Source organism: Arvicanthis niloticus, chromosome 1 (assembly GCF_011762505.2).
Source record: "Arvicanthis niloticus isolate mArvNil1 chromosome 1, mArvNil1.pat.X, whole genome shotgun sequence".
Taxonomy (NCBI): Eukaryota; Metazoa; Chordata; class Mammalia; order Rodentia; family Muridae; genus Arvicanthis; species Arvicanthis niloticus.
In genome coordinates, this window is record NC_047658.1 from 109,608,780 (window position 1) to 109,623,759 (window position 14,980).

Here is a 14,980-nt window from a genome sequence, read left to right on the forward strand (position 1 = left end):
GAAAGCTCCATCTTTGTCTCTTATGACCTTGGCATTTTGAGGGATGCCAGCTGTTTGGTCCCATGCCTCCAATCTGATGGACTCTGTGATCAGATAAGAAGTTGTGAACTTGGGGGAAGGTCAGCCCAGGAGCTGCAGTGTGGGTCCCAGGAGTATAGCTAAGCAGGGCTGCCAGACTATGCTGTCCCCTTATGAGTCACATTGACTTTGGCTGTCCTGTGGAGGCTGCTGTGCCAGCTATTTATCCTCAGAAACCATCTTGGGACATACACCCCCAGACACACAAATCAGACTGACACAGGACTTCCGTAGATCTCATATATTTTAGATTTGTTTTATGTGTATGGGTTTTTTTACCCACATGTATGTCTATGTACCGTGCCTGTGTGTCTGGTGCCTGTAGAAACTAGAAAAGGGCATTGGATCCTCTAGACCTGGAGTTACAGACAGTTGTGAACTGCCATGTGAGTGTTAGGAATTCAATCCAGGTCTGCAAGACATCTGTGCCTTTAACTACTGAGCTGTTTCTCCTGTCCCCTTTATGTCCCTTGCCTGGAATGTTTGCTGAGCAGGGCATCTGTTTCCCAGTTTCCTCCTGGGTCTCAGAATTCCCAAGAACCCTCCAATTACTTTCCCCGGATATATTCATATCAGTGCAGCATATGGATACTTACTTTATGGCAAGTACTTCAACTGTTGTGTTTAATGTTTGTTCATTTGTTTTGTTTCTATTTGGGTTTTCTTATTTGGTTGTGGTGTGCTCTGTGTGCTCTGTGTGTGTGTGTGTGTGTGTGTGTGTGTGTGTGTGTGTGTGGTGTGTGTGTGTGTGTGTACATGTGTATGTTTTAATTACATGTGGTATATATATACATGTTCTAGGTCCAAAAGAGGGCATGGGGTGGGTGCCTCCTCTATCACTCTTCAGCTTATTCCTTTAAGATAGAATCTCTCACCCACCCTGGAGCTAGGTTGGTGGGTAGCAAGGTCCTCTGATCCTCTTGCCTATATCCCCCATAGCACTGGGTACCACAGACTCATGTGACCACTCCCAGATTTTGATGTGGGTGCTGGGATCTGCAGTCAGGTGCTTCTGCCTACACAGTGAGAACTCCTACCCATGAATTCATCTCTCCAGACCTGTGGGTCTTGTTTTGTTTTGACACAGAAGAGAAGGTCTCAGGTATCCCAGGTGAGCATCGGAATAAACTCAAAGTTTATTTTGGCCTTAAACATCTGCTCTCCCTGCCTCCATTTCAGAGTCCTGGGATGACGGGAAGTACCACCATGCCCAGCCATGCACTGTTTATTTTTGCTGTCCAAATCCTATGGTTTTGGCATCCAGGTCTCTTTTCGGAAGGTCACATGGTGACCCTGTTTTTGGTTTGTTTGTTTTTGTTGTTTCTGCTTTTGTTTGCTTGCTTGTTTGTTTTGTTTTAACTTGAGTCTTCTCTCTTATTCCTAAGGCCACAGACTTCCCTGGGATTTTTCTCTGTCCCAATCCAAAATCCAGCTCTTCTCTTAGGACAGCCGGCTCCTTGTATTGGAATCCAATCCCTGAAAGCCAAGCTTGCAACCCCGACCCCTGCCTCTGTGGGGATGCCGTTGTGTGCCTGCCATCTCCTGCTCTGTGTCCCTTTCCTGGATGCATGAATATACATATGGCCTCATACTGGTAGCTCAATTCCAAGCTGTCAAGATAAACTTTCCTGACTATAGCAGCTTCTTCCCACATGTGAACGGGTTCCTGGCATGAAGACTTGCTTGTTGGGTCCCAGCACACACGTGGTAGGTCTAGGGTTACCACTTCTCTTCAAGCATCCAGGGGAGTGGGCACCCAATGTCTGAGTATTCATTAGCTTCAGTGGACCCTGAATCCCTGCTGCCCACAGTGGCTCAGCTCGGGTTAGGCTTCCTGTCCCTGCCCCTCTGTGGTGTGACCCTATTGGGTGCTCGCCATGGAGTTGCATTGGCATCAGGCTGGTGATTCATCATAGCGCCCCATCCTAAGTGGGTTCAGGGCTTGCTGATTTAAGGATGTGAGTAAAGGAAGCGAGACCCATGGTGAAGGTGCTCAGAACTCTACGTCACCTGCCCTTATTTACTCTTGTTTATTCCAGATACTAAGCTCTTATCAGTAGAAGATCTGAAAATCTCCCATTTTGTTGACATTGCTTTTTGTCACACAGCATTTATATTCTTGTCAAATGTAATGAGTCTGTTTTCCCTGTAATGGTCCAGGCCTTTGGTGTCATATAAAATAAATCATTGCTAAGTCTAATATCATGAAGTTTTTGTCCCAGGCTTGCTTCTAAGGGTTTGGTAGGTTTAGACCTTACATGCAGGTCTTTGGCTATGGTGTGAGGTGTAAGAATCTGGTTTTCTTCGTTTGCATGCAGAGTTCCAGTTTGTCAAGCACCACTTGTCAAGGAGACATAGGCTTTGCTTTTCAGTATCTGTTTTCTTTGCCGCTGTGTGCCTGCCATCTCCTGCTCTGTGTCCCTTTCCTGGATACATGAATATACATATGGCCTCATACTGGTAGATCAATTCCAAGCTGTCAAGATGGCTTGTGTTGGTTCATTGAGATCTACCATGTTATCTTCATGGTTGCCTACTGGTGTTGGGCATGCATATTCTCCTCTATGTGGGCAATTAGAGTTTTCTAATAGCTGCCTTAGAAGATAAAGTTGCACAGTGTAACTTGTACATAATGTTTGTCTGGAGCATTTGGAAAGGGTTACAGAAGACAGCTGTGTAGGTGTGTATCTATCTGTACAGTGGTAACAATGTTACAAAGTGTAGCCTTACAGGCACACATTGGGGAGCCTGGGCTCTCCAGGACATCCCTAAAGACTGCACTGGGGATCTGAGGCAGATTGGGATTGAATGTCCCACACAGGAACAGCAGTGGGCCCTGGGATTGATATCCTGTTTTACAGGCAGAGGATGAAGATAGCAGGGGAGGTTAGTGAGTAGACTCCACAGAATGTGACTTAAGTCACATCTAGATAGCCTTGAAGGCCCTAGGGGATGACCCTCCTCCTGGCTTCCAGTATAGAGACTGTTGTATAAGAGAGGTGGGCAGGGGTTTTGGAGGAGAAAGACCGCCATTTTCCTGGTTTCCCACAAGACTTGTGAAGGGCTGAGGAAGGTTGTTTCTTCAGTGTATACCCCAATATATGCCTGGTAAACACAGTCATCAACCAAGGAGCAGAGCTGCAGTGGGTCATGGAGGAAGGCACACAGCATCAGTGACTTCGAGCCATGTCCCCAAAGGGGTTTGAGCATCAGTCTGGGAAGCTTCTAAATGGGGGCTTGGAGGTTCCCAATGAGTGGCTACCCTTATACTATGGGAAGTGTAGCTTGGAGGACAGAGACACCACCAAAGGTTTTTATTTTTGTTTGTGGTGTATGTGTGTGTGTACATAGTCCTGTACACGTGTGTGCATGGAAGCCATAAGTTGATATCAGTCTGTTCCTCTATCACTCGACACCTTATTTTTTGAGACAGGGTGTCTTGTGAACTGGAAGCTCACCATTCAGCTTGATCAGCTGGCTGGGTGCTCCAGGATCTCACCTGTCTCTGCCCCCCAGTTCTAGGATTACAGGCATGCACGTCCATACCTGAAGTTTCACATGGATGCTCAGGGTTTGGACTTAGGTTCTCATCCCTGTGAAGTGAGTGCTTTATATCCCGAGCCATGGTCTCAGCCTCAAAGGTTTTTATTTTAACAGCAGATGTTCATTTACTTGGCTTGGAGAATGGGGTTGACGAGAGCCCAAGACTCCTATCCCAGCTGTATGCTTTCCTTTGTTCCATGCTCAGGGTCAGAGTCTCTGCTGTCTGGTAAACACTGACCTCTGGCCCAAACTGGTCTGCAGCAGAAAGGCTGAGTCCCTGAGCCTGGGGATCAGTGGCCTGGGGAGGTGACTCAATCCTCAGCCTAAGGGAAGCCAGGTCTTATACAGAAGGCTATCTCAGACAAAAGGCAGCAAAATAGCAGTTCCACTTATGTACAAGGGGGTGTCACGGAGAGCTTCCCCATGTGGTGGAGGTGTTGACATTTCTGCCTCATCTTCCCACCAGGTCCCTTTTCTTTGCTTCAGCCCATGTTCCACTCTTGTCCCATCAACTTCTGGCTCTGGGTCTTGAAGAGACAGCAAAAAAGGGGGGCTCCCTGAAGGAAAGGAGCTTGGCATCTTTTGTCTGAACCCAGTGTGGCAGGTGTAGGCATGGGTGCTGGAGGGGTCTGAGGAATGTGGCATAGGGCAGGTCTTGGGGATTCCAGAAGTCAGCCACTGCAACATGCTCTCTGATGTATCCCAACACCCCACATGTGGCTGATGGGTTTTCTCCCATCTCTATGGATGGTGTCCATGGAGATGAGGTGCCACTGTTTTTTCCCACCCTCTTTCCCACTTGCAGTTCTCTCGGATGTGGTTAGGTACTTCATTGGATAGCAGCCATCTGCAGCGCCCGCCAGGCTCCTTTGTGTTTTATTAGCCTGTGAGAATCTCCTGACTCCTGACGCTGTTATGAAAGGGTGTCCTCACCCATCACACTTGTTGCTGCTACCCTGGTCTCTAGATGCCCAGGGCCTTTGCACATGCAGTTAATTCTACCTGGAGCACCTGTCTCCAGCTCTTCTGACACAGCTTCAACGTTGCTGTCCCATGAGGCCTCCTGGTGCATCACACCCATGACCTCCCTTGTCCCTGGCCTATCATTCATGGTGGCCTTGCCCTCCCTGATCCACTAGTCCTGTGACCTCACCTTGTGTTTTTCCCCCATTGTGTTATTTGTTAGTCCCTCTATCCACAGCAGTATCCTGTGTCTACGTTGTCTGTTGTTGCATCTGTAGAGCCTGCATGGTGCACACACTGTTGGTTCTTTCTGGGTGGAGCCATTTAAGATGACAGCTGGGGTGCACCAAAAGGCTTGAGTTTCTTATGGGCCCTTGAAAAGGGGTGAGGCCAGGTCTGGCAAGTAGCTTTAGGTCAATGTCTTTCGTTCTAAAGCCACAGAAGACACCTTGAAGTGAAAGCATAATACCAGTTGACACATGTCTCCAAAACCTTCCCAGAGCTAGAGTAGCCTGGTGCAGACTTCCCCAGCCCCCGTGGGCAGCCTCTATGTGCAGGGCACTGTCTAGCTAGGTCCAGGGCACTCCATAGAAATCTGAGTGCTGGGTGAGTATCATTTAGTCCACTGGCTATGGGGCCCTGTGGCAAGAGCCCCCATGTAGAATGAGAACACTTAGCCTGAAGGAGCCCTGCCCATGGTAATTATTACTAAGTCACTACCCCACTCCTGCTCTGGGAGAACAGTCGCTCCCTCCTGCCACACCTACTAGCCATTCCTCACTTTGAAGGCTTGGTGACTAGGGGTGTTTGGCCCTGTGGAGGGCCAGGCTGGCAAGCCTTTGGAAGTCCCCAGGGCCTCAGGGTCAGGGAGGAGGAACTGATGCAATGTGTAGCATAGCCTCAGTCTCAGCTCAATGCGGGGGAAAGAGCCAAAGCCTCCTGAAGGATACTTGGGTTTCCCAGGGGAGGGCACAGGTCAGAGCAGAGTGTGGTAGCCGAGGAAGAGGCTCAGGAAGTGAAGTGTGTCCTGGCCAGGCAGAGGCAGGGGAAGTGGGATGGCTTCCTGAGAGAAGCCTCCAGAGACCGCTCTGGGTCTTGCCCCAGTGTGATGACGGAAAACCAAGGTTTCAGTGTCTGCCATGTGCCAGTTCGGCCAGGGTCCTCCCAGGGCCATGACATTCAGTGCAATCAGCCCCTCCATATATAGTCATGTGGGCTCCAGGCCCTTCAAAATTTATAGTTCTGCCCCAAGACAGTGACCCCAAGTACTGTATATGTCTAGTCTACTGGGGGGACAAAAGGCCTTAGGCTGCTCTTGGCCTTCCTCCAGCCCCTGGGAGTTTGTGTCTGAGGGTATCATTTGGAGCTGAGGCATTTGGCCTCTGACCTCTAGCAGGTGGCCTAGGCATATCTATTGCTGATCCCATCCCTCCTCCTTAGGGCTCTGCCAGGTCCCCTCTCTTTGCTTTAGTGCCCACCATACCAGCTGGCACGTTTAGCCTTTGAGAGTGAGCTGAGATTAAGGGTGGGAAGGACCTTACTTCCTCAGGCCAGTGAGCTCTCGGTCCTCCAGAAGCAACACTGCCAGGGCCCAAGTGGAGGAGCTATGTGGCTGGGTTAGGTGGCTGGTGAGAGCAGAAGGACTGGGGTGAGGTAGCAGCAAAGGGGTGGGGGGCTGGCACAGGACAGTGGCTGATGGCTAAGGAGCCCAGCAGTCCATAGTGACCAATAGATCTAGCCTGGCCTGGCCTGTGAGCGGAGGGGCAGCCAGGTGGGTAGGGCTGTGGCTGTGGCCTAGTTGGGTCTCTAAGGTATCAGTGGTTGTGCAGAATGTGACTTGGGGTTGGACTTGGAAGATAGTAGTAGATGGGTAGTACTTCTGCGATGGGTAGCCAGGGAAACTGTGTGTGTCTGGTACATTTCCTTTGACATGTGTGATCCTCCATATCCTGTCTCTCACATCTCTCTCTCCCATCCCTGTAGCCCCATATGCATGTCCTTCATCCTGTGCCTTGCTCACTGTACTTTCTTGTGCTCCTCCAGGAAGCCCTGTCCATGTGAGAGATTGCATGGTCACACCATAAGACTGACAGGGACACTGTTCCACACAATCCCAAGGCCTTCTGTCTTGTGGTCAGTGGTACAGACACCTGTCAAGAGCTCAAGACTTGCCTGTGACCCAGAAGAACAGTCCCATTGATGGGATACTGCCTGAGGCTGTGTGGTTGGTGAGGCTGTGCTGAAGTGAATGTGACCACCTTGTTTTGTCATCAGAGGCTTTTCTTGGTCCAAGTCACTTGGGCAACTGCAGTAGAACTCCAGGAGGTAGCTGGCACTGAGGCAGGTTCTCAGGAGACTGAGGTTCCTGGCTCAGGAAGAAACTAAGAGTCCAGCCTGACTGAGTCTTAGTGGGAGGGAGGGGCCCTCAAGGAGAGAGCCACAGAATTGAGTGGGTTTTAGGCCATCGGATCTCCTGAGCCATGAGCCATGACTGCAGGGACCTAGGATATTCCCTCTTCATCCCAGTATGTGACTCCACTCACAAAACATCAAGGTCAGGTCGAAGTGACAGGTGACATGTAGGTCTCTCAATGAATGCCAGCACATATACTTGGTCCTCACAGAGGTCCTTCCCAGGACTTGCAGAAGCTACTGAGATGTGATTATGGTCATGTCATACTCTGGACTGGCAGCTCTCCTCCCTGAGCCTGAGGCTCCTTCTTGTCAGGAAGCCAGCCCACCCATCTACAACAGTGCAACTCTACCCCAGGGACCCAGGCTGAGGTTTTGAGTCAGGAATTAGATACCATGCCTTGGTTGTCATGACAGCATTTAGGTTAGATCTCCCCATCCTCAGAATTCAGTTTTTCTAGGTAGAGAAAAGACTAGACCCTGGGCTCCACATAGTCACACTAAGTACACTGTCTGCTGCCCAGGGGTTTCTATGGGGCCACTTAGCACTGAGATGTACCCCCCCCACCCCAAGGGACATCTTTACAAAGTAGCTTTGGGGAGCTGGATGGTCTGTAGCTCAGTTACTCCCTGGGTGATTTGGGTCTTTGTGGCTGTCCCTCCTTGCAGGCTGCCACTGTTTGGTGTCCTTGTTTGCTCTCACTGGTGCCCTCTGCTGTCAGCATGTCTGAATGTCACTTTAACTCCTGCAGAGGCAAAATTCCAGGTCTTTCTGGAGTGTAGGGAGTCCAGCAGGAAGGAGATCAAGGCGCAGGTCAGGAGATCTGCTCACCTACCCTGTCCTAAAGGAGCCCAGTAATCCATACCAGCTCGTGCTCTCTTCACTAGACTCCAAGTCTGGGAAGCCCCCTACCACTACAATGCTTTATAAGAGAGTGTGGGAGACCAGGATTAACTCTGCCTAGCTGGAAGCATTGTCTGCTCCAGCCAGCCCTGTGATCCTCCTGTGTGGAGAGGATATTAGGGGTCACCTTACATCATCTCAGTCATCCTACAGCTGATCGAAGCATGGCAGTGCCCAAGCTCTACAGAGTCAACTGTGGCTACCTATTCCCGGAGGGGGTGGTAAGGTACCATTGGCCATTTTGTCAATTCTCTGGCCTTAGGTCACCCTTGTAGGCAAAACCTGCTCCCCCTTGTCATGGCCACACTGTTGGAGTCACCTTATTGAAGGTTTGTACCAGAGAAGACAGTGAAACGTTAGCAGGTTTCTGCCAGGGATGCTGGCCACATGCTGTTGGTGACATCTTGTGGAAATTCTGTGGTCTCAGAGCCCAGCATGTTGATGCCATTATTAGAATATTGATGGCATGACTGGGATTGGGTACCACGGAACAAGGGGGTTGATCTGATGACAGTCCCCTCTTTACTTAGCACAGGCAGCTGCTGAACAACCTGGATGCTCCACTCCCCCATGGGGGGAAACTGAGGCTCAGAGGTTGCACAATGGCTTTGTGGACATAGATTCCTTAAAACCTTTGGAATGGGGCCCAGAAGACAGCAAGAAAGACTTGAGCTTGATGTAATGAGGGAATTTCCTAAATAGTACTGAACTGTGAGAATGTAGACTTATACAGGTATCTGGCTGGCTACAGGGCTGTGTCAACCCAGTGAGCTACCTAAGTAGACAATATGCACTCTCTGAGCCAGATACGGCTGCTGGGCCAAAACTGTCCTGGGTAGATCCATCTCCAAGATACAGAGGCTATGTCCAAGTGGGGAGTATGTATGGCGAGCATGTGGCCCCCACCACATGCTGGAGAGCCATGGATGCCTTCAGCTGATAGGTCCCAAGCATGTGACATGCAAGCCTGTCCCCACCACGCATTCTAAATATAGTCACTAAGGCATCTTATCATGGAGCCTGAGGGAGCAAGGCTGGGTGTGGCCGATGGCCAAGGGACACAGCACTCTATTGCACTGACTGGCCTTGGCCTCCTCAGGTCCCTGGAAGAATGGCATGCCTCCATACTCCCAGGCTGTTGGTTGTCTCCAGAGCACTAAGCCACCCAGCAGTGACAGCTGGACCCTGGGGCGTGGGAGATATCACTGCCTTCTACCAGGCCTACTAGCTACCTCTCTTCCCGAGCCTTTCCTTGAAGGGCTAGGTGTTTGGGAGGTGCCTAGCATACCTTCTGGGGGTATGGCTTTCTTAGAGGCTTTGAGATATTTCGGGGGAGACCTCTGCTGTATACCCTGATTTTACAAACTGCTGAGTACTGTGGGACTTTGGGAAGGGCATAAACCCTCTCTGATCTTCTCTTTTCAATCCTGTGAATAGAAGAAAAGCCACCTTTACATACCTCCTAAGTTGACAGGAAGACATGGCTTCCTATCTGGTTCATCTCCATCTTCCCATACCTGAGGCTTCTGGTTCATATTCTCTGGGGGAAACTGTGGCCTCCTGAGAGGACCCAGATGTATTTGCTAACTGAATTCTTGAGTCTGGCCCTGTTTGGTGTCATCCTGCTGGGGTAGCCCCAGGGCCTCTTACATGTCTGAAAACTAGCAGTCCAGGGCAGGTGCCAGCTGTCCAGGCCAGGTGCTGCAGTTTCTCTTCCCCGTAGGAATCATGTATGTCTGGTCCTCCAGCAGATCCCATAAGGCTGCAGATCTTCACACACACACTCTCAACCACCCCATGCAGAGTGGCTCTGAGATAGCGCTCAACACACTGTCCACCACAGGCTCCCCAAGCCTCAGATACAACCACTAGCCCAGAAGGACTGCCCTGCTCCAGCTCTTCCCTTGGGCTTTGGCTAATGTTCCTACCTCCCTGTTCTGAGCTCATTATCTGAGCATACCTTCCCCTGAAATCGCTGTCCTATCCCTCTCGTGTTCCAAAAAGGCGTGTGTGTGTGTGTGTGTGTGTGTGTGTGTGCGTGTGTGTGTGTGCGTGCGTGCGTGCGCATGCATGTGCGCGCGCTGGAATGCGCACGAATGTGTGCATGTGTGTGCATGCATGTGAGTGTGTGTGTGCACCAGAGGTCAACCGAAAGAGTCCTTCTTCAAGGGTTGTCAATTTTGGTTTTTGAGACAAGGTCTTTTCATTGGCCCACAGCTTGCTAATTAGGATGTTGATAGCTTCAGTTACAGCCCATGGCCAGTGTGCTTAGCTAGCTCAAGTTCTGTTATCAAATCCATTTGCTTGGCTTTCTTTTTTTTTTTTTTATTTGTTATGTGCATGTGTGTACGCATGCATGGGTGCACCCATAGAGGCCAAACAAGGGTATCAGAGCTCTTGAAACTGGAGTTAAAGGCAGTTGTGAGCCACCAAACATAGGTGTTGGGAACCGAACCTCTGACTATCCGGGAGAGCAGCAAGTGCTTTTTGGCCATGGAGCCATCCCCCCCCCACCCCTTGTTTTCTTTCTTAAATCTATTTTAGTTGTGATGAGACACACGGGCTGACTGTGTCTGTGTGCTCATGCCAGCAGTGTGAAGCTCACTCACAGAATGTGTAGCTGTTCTCACCATCCACCTCCAGAACTTTCTGTCATTTTAGACTGAAACTGTTCCCAGCCCCTGGCATCCCACCCTGCCTTCTGTCTCTGCAGATCTGGTAACTCCGGGGGCCTCTGATGAGACACATCCTGAAATGTGTGTCCTCTCATTCCTGGCTTATCTTACCAAGTGTCCTCAAGTACTACTCATGAATGTGACCTTTGATGCATGGCACCTCCAGCCCCAGCCTAACAACAGTTTCAGGGCACTTCACATTACTATTGTATATGCAGATACAATGGCTTGAGGTCTCAGGAGATGTTTCAGTGCCATGTTTTGGGTGCTGGAAATTTGATGGTGGCTAGGCTGACGGTTCCTCTCTCTGGAATAGACCCTTTTCTGTTTGCACGTAGAGAACACTACCCTCAATGGGATGATTAGGTGCTGTGGGCTGGGACAGTATCACCATCAGGCCTGTGCCTGAGGAAGTCTGGCTGCCCAGGAGTCTAGGTCCAGCCCTGGCTTTTTATAGGTCAGTTACTGGTCAAGGGCCTAGCATGTACAGAGGAGATCTCCAAGTCATATCCCCAGTTTGCCATAGCTGGCCTGTCCCTGCTTCCGACTCTGGTCCTTGTGCTCCCATACCTTCTGCTGGGCAGCTACGCGGGGCTGGCTGGATGCCGTGTTCTTCTGGGTTCCCAGGGCACCTGGACACGGAGATATTGAAGTGATGTCCGATAAAGCATTTGGCCGTCCCTCAGGGCTGGGCTGCGGTCACAGCTGATGAGTTTGATATTTGGAGAGAGCGGAACAAGCAGGGTATTGTTCTTGAGAACCTTCTGTTTCATACCCTGCACAGTGAACCCTCTTAAGAACATGCTAGTCTGTGTCCAGGGACATAGGCATTTCCCTGGGCCTCAGTTTCCTCTGCTGCTGCTGGGGGAAGTGGAGAGCACCTTATGATAGCCTGACTTTGAGGCTCTGGGTTATGGAGGTAGAGTGGAAAGATGGCAGCTATCCTATGGAGGCAGGAGGGTGGCGTGGGCATCTGGCTCATGAGCTCCTCAAAGGCAGGGACCCTTGGAGCGGCCTCTCTGAGGCTCTCAGCCCCACCCAGGGCAGGAACAGATAAAGTAGCAAATAAGATAATACTCCTTTTTATCAGGAGTAGATAAAAAATAAACTATGCTATATAACCCTTTCTCAGGCAACACATTGTGTTCAAATATTTGAAGAACTGTTTAGTTTTCAGACTACTCGAGGCTAAAAGGTAGCCAGCACATGGGGGCAGATTGCCACCATTGTCCCTAACTTCAAGGTTCCTGGGCAGGTAAGCATGGGCTGTCTTTCATGGGTGCATTGCCTAGCCCCTGGCAGCCTTCTGGAGTACTAGGTAGTTTTCTGTCTGCATTGGGGCTTTATCTGCTCTGCACCTCTACCCAGGATTGGTCTGTGTGTTCATGGCCTTCCCTAGTTCCATGTGGGAGTAGATGGAGAGGAGGGGGCCTTCTACACAACCTCCTTGTTCTGATACCTTCCTTCCAGGTTGTTGGAATTGTCCACCTGAAGGCTGCAGCTGCTGCCCTGCTGGGGCCCTGATCCCATTGCAGACATGGACAGAGTGGCCTATGACAGGCATTCCTCCCTCTGTGTTCTATTTGATGATCTTTGTTCCCTTGCTACACATAAGCTCTCTGGTCCTCAGGTGCTGGAGCTATTATATTCCATCTTGGAGCCAAGTCTCTGGAGGGCTTGAAAGACCAAGTTGTCACCCTAACAGTAAAGAATTGAAAGTCCATTAACAGCTATCATTGTTACCTCTGTGATATAACCTGAGTGATCTCAGGAGCTCCAGGAACCTCAATGTCCCCTCTGAAATAGGAGCTGGGTTCTAGCATGGTGACACTGTGACCTGTCAGATTCTTGTGGGACTGATGCTAATTCTGTCAATCTGTGGCCAGGTGACAGGACCTGGCCACATTGTTCCCTGGGTGGGGGGACTTCTTGGCACTAGGCCTTAACGAGCTCAGGGCAGCAACGGGAGGTTTTCATCTTGTCTTTGCATTTGTGATGATGCCAGGAGTTTGGGGGCTTCTCAAAGACCTTGGAGTAAAGTCACTCCTTCACTTCTAGGTGCCGAGACACCGAGGGGTGTGCCGCAACCCACCGTTCCATGAGGGGGTGGGCCTAAGCTGCTAATGTGCCAATGGGGAATCTAAAATGGGGGCTGCTTGGCTGTCACTGTGGAGGGGCAGCTAGAAAAGGCCATGTTTCTTCATGTTAGTGCCTCTCTGGCTCCATGTGTAACTGATGGTCTGGGGTGGGGCATCTACTCTCTATTGCCTAGAGAGGAGCCCAACCCTACTTCTCTGCCTGCTGGGAATCAAAACAGCACACACCCTGGATTAGTGAGGCCCCACTCTGTGAAGAGTCAGTCTGAGGAGAGGAGAGCCTCCTCAGTCAGTGAGGAATTGAGTCTCAGAAGGCCACAATAGTCTCAGAAAGCAGTTGGGGATACATGGCTAAAGTCAGACCTCTCTAGTAGGCCTGGGTGGATGTCTAATCTGTGGATGGGCAGCAGAGGAGTCCCCACCTAACCCATTGTTTGCTGTGACCACACAAGAGCCATGGCTTTTTGAGAATCTTATATGGCTTGTTCAGCTTATAGGAGCTTCCATAGATCAGTGCCATGCAGACACAGTCCAGGAGACAGACACAGTGGTTACCACTGGTCAGGAGGAACACTACTGGGGGACCAAGGAGGACCCGTATGTCCTGTTTTGCTGTTCTGGGAGAGTCCTCAAGCCCATGTGGAGAGTGGACACGAGGAAACAATCCCGCGTAGCCCCACTGGGTGCCAGGGTTAGGGGCTGGCTGCTACCAGAGCCCTAGGCCTGTGAGGAATGCAGAATCCTAGGCCTGTGAGGAATGCATGGTAGTAGAGAAGACCTTTATCTGGGCAGTAGCAAGGGCTGAAGCCCACCTGGAGGTTCTTTTGGGGCCAAATCAGATGTGTGTTCTATGTGAGAATCCTGGTATGGGTAGTGGCCAGGGATCAGTGCCAAGTGGGGATGTTGCCTACCATGATGTGAGGTTACCATAGGTGTAGTGAGTGGTGTAGGAGTTGGGGATTAAATAGAGGTGTGTACGTGTTGGAGTGCCAAGACCTCTGTACACCAGAGTCTATATTAGGCACCTGTTCTGAAGATGCTCACTGACTGGGCAGGACTACAGGCACTAGAGTTTGGCAGAGATATTTGGCCATAAGTGTTGAGATTAAGGTGTCATGGCGGGAGGGCAAGGTAGGTACTGGAACAACCTCTGCATATGATATGGGGCCACTCTGTAGGAACCTGAGTCTCTGCCTTTAGGCAGGGCAGTGACATCAGAACCTCAGTACCAGTAAGAGGGGGACAAGGAGCCAGGACTAAATCCACTGGAGTACCACACTGGGCATGATGTGGGGGAGCTGGAGATGGTGGAGTTGGAATCTAGGCTGGGGTGAGGAGGAGGCTGGGGTGTGCTATGCATTGGGAAGCAAATGGGCACGACAAATAAAGTGTCTGTCATGTGGGAGACGTAGAAAGCTGTAACTGCAGGCTTTGACCTGGCAGAGCAGGTAGGAGGGAGCATTGGGGGTAGTCAATGGGGCCTTCACCTCTGTTGGTCCTCAGGGCCTCTAGTGGTAGCTGTAGAGGCCAGGAATGGATCAAGTCAGACTTAAGAGGTGTGGGAGACCTGAATTGTGTGTGGGAAACTCTGTGGCTGAGTCAGGCTACTGCTGCTGTGTGCCCCCTGGGAGGCTGAGGCGGAGGCGGGGGCTGAGGTGGAGGCTGAGGCTGAGGCTGAGGCTGAGGCTGAGGCTGAGGCTGAGGCTGAGGCTGAGGCTGAGGCTGAGGCTGAGGCTGAGGCTGAGGCTGAGGCTGAGGCTGGTGGTCTGGGCCTTGCATACTGGGAAAACCTGATATGGGATTGGTGGAAAGTATGTGGGTTCCTTGTTGAGGGCAGCCGTCTGTGTTGGGGCCCTGCTGTTGGTGTATGCCTTCTCTGTCTGCCTCACGTGTAGCCCTGGGGCAATGCATCAGCTCCCACTTCTATTCTGATCCCCAAGAACATGTCATGAGGGTATGTAGAGTCTGAAGTTCCCCAAGGCATCTCCCTATCTAATAACCTGCCCCCCGCCCTAAGTGGGAGAAACTTTGAAGGCCACCTTGTGTGGTGACACAGGGACAGAGAGCTTAGTGGAAGGGAAACTTGTCTTCTCAGTGCTCTTGGAATCAGAGCACGCAGCAACCATGCCCTCAGTGTAAAAGCTGTGCCTTCTGGGTGTCCTCAGGGCACAGGGCCAGGCTGTACTTGGCCTTCCTTTCTTGGGTCTCCTCATTGGCTGAGGGACTCTACCCCACTGCACTCCTGGGGATGAAGGCTTCCAGTTCATAAAAATAGCACTTTCTGAGCTTCAGTTGTACACCAAAGTTCT

General features: G+C 50.9%; 1 protein-coding gene across 4 annotated transcripts in view; it reads left to right on the forward strand.

The window, feature by feature from the left end:
- Kcnq1 (potassium voltage-gated channel subfamily Q member 1) overlaps window positions 1–14,980 on the forward strand; it is a 319,040-nt gene that overhangs the window by 22,529 nt on the left and 281,531 nt on the right. The gene's annotated exons all lie outside the window — the stretch shown is intronic.